This window comes from Ursus arctos, unplaced genomic scaffold, assembly GCF_023065955.2.
Source record: "Ursus arctos isolate Adak ecotype North America unplaced genomic scaffold, UrsArc2.0 scaffold_24, whole genome shotgun sequence".
Taxonomy (NCBI): domain Eukaryota; kingdom Metazoa; phylum Chordata; class Mammalia; order Carnivora; family Ursidae; genus Ursus; species Ursus arctos.
The window spans coordinates 20803681-20811890 of NW_026622919.1; positions in this window are offsets into that span (position 1 = coordinate 20803681).

Consider the following 8210-nt stretch of genomic DNA (forward strand, 5'->3'; position numbering starts at 1 on the left):
ATATGGCAGCAGGCCCAAAGGAATTCAGGCAACTCATCTTTTTAAGAAAGGATCTTCTCTGAGAGTCAGATTTATTTCTGTACTGAAGGTAAAGCGTTGGAGGGAGAAGGAACAGGCCTTTGGGGGCAGGGGTGGAAGTTGAGGCAAATGAGATGGGGAGCAGAGGAGAGCAATTCTGAGTGGGGAGCAGAAGGAGGGGGAAGGTGGGGCAGGGAGGCATTCTGGGGACAACACAGTTAGGGGCCAGACTTGGAGAGTACTGTCAGTGGGGAGAAAGATGCCCCCCCCCACACACAGCTTCCCTGGGCCTCCCAATCACAGGTGGGGAGAAAGAGGCTATATGAGTCTTAGAGACAGGGGGGGCTCACGGCCTTCTTGGCCAGGAGGGGGTTAGAAGTGGCCCAGTTTCCCTGGTCTGAGCCCCTAGAAAAACCCCAGGGAGTAAAAGAAGGGGTGCTTCTCCCCGACATCCAAAGAGTGACCAGGTGAACCTTCCCAGCGTCCGCTCCGTGACAGCAGATGTTTGAGAGGTACTGCAGGGAGTAGAAGCCTCATCTCTCTCTCTCTCTCTCTCTCACACACACACACACACACACGTGCACTCACACACACGTGCACTCACACACACCACCCCCAGCTCAGTCATCTGTCTTATCGGGGGCCTAGAAACAGACACAGACAAGGGTCTGCTGCAGAAAAGGCGACTTGCTTGGCCAAAGCAGCTCTGGACTAACACATCTCAACTGATCTCCTCCAAAATCAGAAATGAGGACACATGAATGCTCCCGCGGACTCCGTGTGTGTGTGTGTGTGTGTGTGCACGTGCGTGTGCGCTCGGGGCCCAGTTCAGACTGCTCTCCCTCCCACATCCACTGTGAGGATGGATATAACCTTATTTTTGTCTATTGTTCCCTAACCCCAGGGAATTCATTTGCTGGGTTGTTCCTTGTGTCATAGTACCCACCGCACAGTGTGGCCTCTGGGCTCTCATCTCCGAGTAAATAAACACGGGCCTGCGCGCAGGGCGGGGTCAGGCTTTGCCCGTGTCTGGCCATCTCCACTCCCTGCTGGGGCCGTAGGTCCTGAGGTCACACGTCCATCCCCTTAGCAAGAGGGCAGGGGAGAAACCCGTCTTGTCCCCCCACCCCGAGCCCTCTCCTGCCTGTGTCGGAGCTTGCTTAGGGCCGCAGAGTTCATGTTTCTGACACCGTGAAGTTCCACGGATGCCACAGATGAAATGCCACAAATCCTTTCCCAGCGTTTAAAAGGAGGCCTGGAAATGCACGCGCATTTATCTTTGATGGTTTATGCAAACTCTCCTCGAGTAACAGAAACAGGAACACGGTCACATGTGAAGGCCGAGTGGTGCATTCTTCCCAGGCCCAGGAGGTGTTTTCTGCGGCCGAGCCAGGGGCCAGGAGTCACCCACGGTGGTACCAGCTCTGTCTCTTGCCCGGAAGCCTGGGCTTCCTCCCGGGTAGTTAACTCCCTGGACACTGCTATCTCGCCTGCACTAAGACCTCCTCCCGCCGCCTGCCTTCAGGGACGCTCAGCTGCCAAGGGTGCTGCTGGCAACCTCTGGCCTTGGGAGTCCAGAGAGAGGGAGCAGGGAGAACAAAGGGAAGCTCTGAGCCTTTGGGGGGGCTCAGGGAGACACCCCTCTGCTTTCACCTTCATCTTCAGATCAGGACACAGCCCTGGACTCTCCTCGAAGCCTTTACTCCCTGTCAAAGGCAGAACTTGGATTTTTACCCAAGAACTACACCTGTCCTGCCTCCTTCTCACTAACCCCACCCCCGGCCACATCTCCCTCCCCCCTAACTCGGGGAGACTGCGGACTGCCTAGAGTTTGTGAGATATTCCTCACCGGGAGAGTCCGAGGCGGGGTGACAGCAGGGTGGGGGGCTGTCACAGAAGCGACTGCAGGAATCAGAGAGCCTCAGGGTAGAAGACACCTAGCCTAGGAGGCGAGACAAGCTCACATTTACCGAGTGCCTATGATGTGCTGGGAACTGTGCCAGGCAGAGCACCTCCCACTGAGTTCTTGTGAAAGCAGGTGAAGAAACCAAGGTTTAGGAAGTTCGTGTGACTTCCCTGAGGTGACACAGCTAGCAAGAATAACTACGACCTTATTACAATTGCATTATGTACCCCATCTTCACTCATTTCATCCTCACACCGACCCTGCTAGAGTCCCGTTTTACAGATGGGAACCTGCGGCTCAGAGACGTTAAGTAGCTTTGCCAAAACACACAGCTACTCCATGAGAAATCTACTAAGTGATTCGGACCTGTTCTAGCTGGCCTCCAAAGCCCGTGCTCTTGCCACTCAACTACACAAGCCAACTCAATAGCTGTCCATTCGTTACCAAATCTGCATGGAGCCCCTACTTTGTGCCAGGCATTGTGCCAACACTCTCAAAATGTACCAGCCAACATTTTGCAAAACCGATTGGACGCAAAGCTCAGACCTGGGAGAAGGGAGAACACAATAACAAAGATACAGCCCCCACCCACCAGGGGGATGGGACCCCACAGCCCCATGGGTCTTTGCTGCTCCTTGAGAGCTTGGTCTCCCTTTCTCTCCTCCAGGCCCTGCTTCCCACCCAGCCTTCCCCCAGAGGCCAGCCCTGCAGGGCTGTAGGCTCTGGGAGGCAAGTGTCTTGGCTCAGCCACAGACATACTGGGCAACACTGGCGAGCGGCTTTCCCTCTCTGGGCTTCCATCACCTTCACTGTGAGGCAGGGGAGTTGGACCGAATGCTTTCTACCATTGCTTCCAGCTCTGCTGTGCTGCAGGTACCTCGTCTGGGTGGGGTCAGCCAGGCAGGCCTCTGGGCACGCTGATGCCTGGAAGGGGTACAGAGTGGGTGGGTAAGGGGCTGAGGAAGCTGCCCCACCCCCAGCTGTGGTTTCTGGTGGGGCCACCCTGGCAGCAGGTGGAGGGAAGTGTTTGTCACCCTTCCAACAAAGCACTAAAACAAAAGCCTCCCAGGGCACCATGGGAGCAGGCGGCAAAGGCGCCAAAAATGCCAAAAATAAAACACACCTTCCCTTTGATAGACCCCAGCAGCTGCCGAGGGGCCTGGCCTGGGGGTGGTGAGGAAAAGGCTCAGATTTCAGGCCCGAGCGCGTGCCCCCACACGCTGACACACACCACACAAGCAGCACACACGTACATATATACAAATTGCAACACTCACATACACAACCGGCTTCACGGGCCGAGACCTGTGCGGTCACACGGAGCCCGCACTCAGCGGGGCCCACGCTCCATTTAATGCTCGGCTGGCTCTGTCTTGAACTTCTTTTTTTTTTTTTTTAGTTTTGTTTTTTTTTTAATGTATTTGACAGAGAGAGAGAGAGAGCACAAGCAGGGGGAACGTGAGAGGGAGAAGCAGACTCCCCGCTGAGCAGGGAGCCCGGTGAGGGGGCTCCATCCCAGGACCCCAGGATCATGACCTGAGCCCAAGGCAGACGCTTAACCCATGGAACCACCCAGGCGCCCCTGTCTTGAACTTCTTAATAATTTTTTGACAAGAGGCTCAGTAGTTTCATTTTGCACCGGACCCTACGAGTTCTGCACATAGCCCCCCCGGCGGACATTCATCAGTACACACGCTCACAATATGCTTAAGACACGCAAGCATTTCCATACAAGACTGTGTAACGTACCCTCACAAGTACAAATACGTGGACCCCCCCATACACAGCAATAGTCCCCTCCTCCCCACACTCACTGCGGCCCACACGACCCAAAGGACCCAAAGGACCGTGAGCCCTCACCAGTACCCCTCAGACACCTGCAGTTCGATTACCTCAACATTGGGGGGCATCAGAACAAAGCTCTGGGGAAAGGGCACAGAGGGAAAGCAGCCTCATTTCCTCCATCCCCTAGAATCCCCAAAGCTACCGCTGGCTTCTCTCAGAGGCCTAAGACCAGCAGCTGGGACCTGAAGAAAGGCTGCGCTTGGGAAGTGGAGGGAGCCGTGGGAAGGGAGCAGAGCATGGGGTGGAGAGGGAGAAAGATAGCTAGAAAGAATGAGAATAGTAATGGAGTCCCCAGGCGAGGGAGCCAGAGCAGTGGTCCCCTAAGAATTTAAAAGGTCTTATACTCAAAAAAGTAATAGCCCTGTCCTCCCCTGAAAGCACCCCCATTCCACCCTGGAGAGGCACCCCCTCTTCTCACTAGCTATGTGGCCCCCCGGGGAATCCTCTCAACTTCCCAGCTTCAGCTTTCTTCTCCTCTAAACGGGAAAAATAACGTCCACATTGGAGGGCTATGAGATACACCCCGATACTGCGGCCTCGCCTCCTGGACTCCCCCCAGGTTCCACATCTTGTCTCCTTGTCAGGCCTTGCAATCCGATCCTTGGTTCGGGAACTCCAGACCCCTCATGAACGGCAGATGTTCAGCATGTTTGTTTCCTGTCTTCTTCTCCCCTCCTTTCCTGGCCAGACACAGACATGACAGGGAGACACGGTCCATCGCCCACCATCCCTTCAAGGGCATTCGGTGTCCTGAGGCCCCTTTGGATCCCGTTGCACACATACCGTCAAACCAAGCAGGACTTCAAGGCCTTGAACCTCTTCTTCCTCCTCTACTTTTTGCCCCCAGTCCTCACCTTCCCTGCTAAAAATTGTTCCAGGCTCTGCCGCTTCCCTAAGGGCCCAACAATCCGTGAGGAGTTAACATTAACATTAAGGAGTTAGCCGGGAAACAAATCCGCTCCAAGCAGGGTCTCTTTTTCCCTGAGAGATGTAGGAACCAGCTCCCTTGACACAGGATAACAGAAGTCACTTGGTTGGGTTGCAGAGTGAGGGCAGCGGCCCTGTCCCCATTATACCCACCCACACGGAGGGAGGAATGGCCCCCTGAGGGCCGCCACCAAGAACCTGGATTTCATTAGAATTCTGACATGGGCAGTAGGTCCCTCGGATCGCCACACACACTCCCTTGGTTTACAGGGAAGGAAACTGAGGCGTTGATGAGTAAAATGATGGGGGAGGGGAGCCTGTGGGCTTTCAGCCACGCAGCCCCCGTGAAACGAAATACAGAGTGTCCTTCCCCGCCCGCCCCGGCCCTCGTGCACACAGCTGGTTCCCATTCCCCAGGCAGTTTGGAGGCCAGCCAGGGAGGGAGGGGGGCGGGGACGGTCTGGTCACCAGGTGCCCCTTGACAGGGAGGAGGGGGCAAAGCGAGGGATCTGGCACCTGATTCCCATTCTGTTTCACCATTTACCGTTCCCGGAACCCCGGCAAGTGCCTGCTCCTCCAGGGCCTCAGTTTCTCCCTCTGAAAGCGGGCGTGATAGTCCAACAAGTCCCCTACAGCTGTTGGGAGAAATACACTCAATGAGAGAGGGGAAGCGGGAGCTCTTTGTACCAGTACAGTGAGGTGAAAGTACAGACTTTTTATTGGCTTGCTTAGTGACATCTAACTGGGATAGGACGGTAGAAGAAGGGCCTTGACTTGGTGGTGATGGACAAAAAGCCCTCCTGCCTCGACAGCACCTTACGGCAGCTCACAAAGAGCCCTTCCCATCACAGAGGCTGGAATGGTCCCGTCTTGGGTGGGTACATGCCTTGACCATTTAGGGGTGATTTTCCCCCCAAGAGATGTAGGAAGCAGCTCCCTCACCCCATGAGAACAGAGGTCACCTGCTTTGGTGGCAGAGCAAGGGCAGCGACATTGGTGAACCTGTGCTGTTCCTGTGTCGTGTGGTCCTCAGTGGGTCCTCGCTGTGCCCCCTTCATGACCACAGCTCCTTCTAGAAAGGGCGCTCCAGCCACCAAACTTAGCGGGTACAGACCACTTCCCCATTGGCTGGCCTAGCCCGGTATCTGGCCCAGAATAGGTCAAAAACGTTTGTGGAAGAAATGTATGAATGGTGAACTTGGGGTCTTCCCACACCCTTGACTCATAAGTTTGAAATCTACCCCAAATCCCCTGCACTGCAGAGGGATGCCCAGCAGGTGGGCCCCTCTGCAGGAAAAGCCATTAGTCAAGGCTAAAGGTAAGGGGGCCCTTTCAGACATGCCATCCTGGAAGAGTTCCAGACAGTAAACAGATGACCTTGCCCTCTAATGCCTGCCCCCACCCCCACCAGCACGGGGTCCAGACTCTGACGCAGGCTCCTCTGCAAATAGATGCCGTTTCCATGGGAACTGAAACCCCAGTTTGTTTTTCCCTCCAAGGCACTCTGTAATTTCCAGCACATTTCTGTGCAACGTCAGCATCGTAAGCTCACGGCAAGCTGCTCCTCTGAGTGCGAGTCCAGAGCAGGGCAGCCGAGCTGACCCAGAGAGATCACAGCGAGGCTCCTCTCCCAGAAGGCTCTCTAGGGGCTGCGGTCGCCAGCCTCTGCCCGCCTCCCCGCTGCACAGCGGTGCCCAGCAGGGGGGTAGAGCCAGAGATGAGTCCTCCGACCTCCCCTGGGAGGCCGGGTGGGGGGCGGGGGTTGGCCGGGGCTCATTTCCAGTAAGAAGTAGGAGGGATGCACAAGGTCTCAGTCTGGCAGCCTGGGCCCCAGCGATGGGTAACATGATTTCTGGCTGCGGGGGGGGGGGGGGGGGGGGGAGGTTGTGCTCTCAGCGGTTGGATCGTCAACCTCTATTGTCTGAGCCTCTGAGGAAGCCGCCAGGAAGCAAAAGCAGAGTGATGGACGTCGGAGCTGGGGGTGTGTGACTGGGGGACAAGGCAGTGGTGATCTTAAAGTCCAGGATGAGAAGTATATGGGGGGGGGCTTGCCAGAAGATGGTCTGCTCTCTGTCCGCTGGCCATTCGGTCTGAGGGCCTGGGTGGCAGGTCCTTCCCAAGTCGGTCCCTGAGATGACCAGAGCCCAGGAAAGACCCAGAGCCATAGGACCCAGCCAAGCCCACCTGGGTTCATGGCCCAGGGTGTCTGCGGCTCTGCTTCCTACCAGCCCCCCCGGACACACACCCAAAAGGGCAACAGGTGCACGGCCCAGGCACGCTCAGGGGCCCCAGAAGGGGAATGTGAGGCCAGGGCAGGAGTTTTTGAATGCCTTTGATGTCTTTGACCCCACTCTCTCTCCAAGCACCCTCAGCAGCAACTCGGGGCATAACAATAACGCCCACTCCGCCGCTTCCAAGGGTGTTGTGGGCGAGGTGAGGAAGCTGGTGTGAAAGTGTTCCGTGCCCTGGTTGCTGCTGTTGTTATTACCTGTGGGGGGAGCTCCACGCCACCCTGCTTCAGTCCCAGAGCTCCCCATGCTACCCGCCCCTCCTGCGGAGCCCTGGCCACAAGACAGGGTGACTGCCTGCCTTCCCCACCGGCCCAGTTCCCCAACACTCAGCAGCAAGGCTTCAGCCCTGGGCAGGAGGCCGAGGCCCCCAGGAAAGGGGTTGGAATGCTGAAGGGGGATCGGGATGTGGCCCGCGGGTCCTCTCCCCAGACTGGCAGCCACGCCGCTGCTTTCTGGGGACCCCGAGGCCTGGAGAGCCAAGCGGTGAAGGCCTGGTGGCCCCAGACCCCGGCCTCACCCTCCTGCCCTTACATGTCAGCACTTGGAGGCCACGGCCTCTCATGCCACCTCCCTACTGCACCGTGTGGTTAACGACAACAGTCAAACCACTGACCTGATTTTCTGCAAAAAAGAAAAGATAATAGGGCACTTCCACGTGGGTGGTGGTGCGCTCACGCTCACACTCGCACACGCACAATGGAAACTTTCTCTGTCTCCTTCACAGGAACCCAACCCTGAGAGAGAAAGGGAGAGACTGAAGTCTGTGTACCCGGAGCTTCCTGGAGTACAAAGCTCAGTGTTTACCTGCGGTAAGAGGGCTGAGCTCCCGGAGCCCTCCTGCAGGAGCACGGCAGGTTTGGCGGGCCGCCCCTGCAGGCGCCGGTGCCTCTAACAGGTCGGAGTCTCTGGGAGGTGTGGGCTGTTCTGCCCCGACACTAAGCTCGGGCAGGGTGGGGTCGGGTACCATGCCCCCATGGGTCCCCCAAAGGGATTAATAAGATCCCCAACCCCCAAGAGGAGATATAAGGCCCCAGAGGGTCCCCATGCACATAGGGCCCAGGGATCCCAGCCCTCCCACCCCAGAGAGGTTCTGGGTGGAAATAGCTGTCAAAGACAATGTTTCCATCCCCGCATTTTCTCTAAACCCAGAGTCCCAAGGACCCGAACAAAAATATCTTGGGGCCAGATTCCGCCACTCAGAAGTGATGAGGTCGCCTCACGGT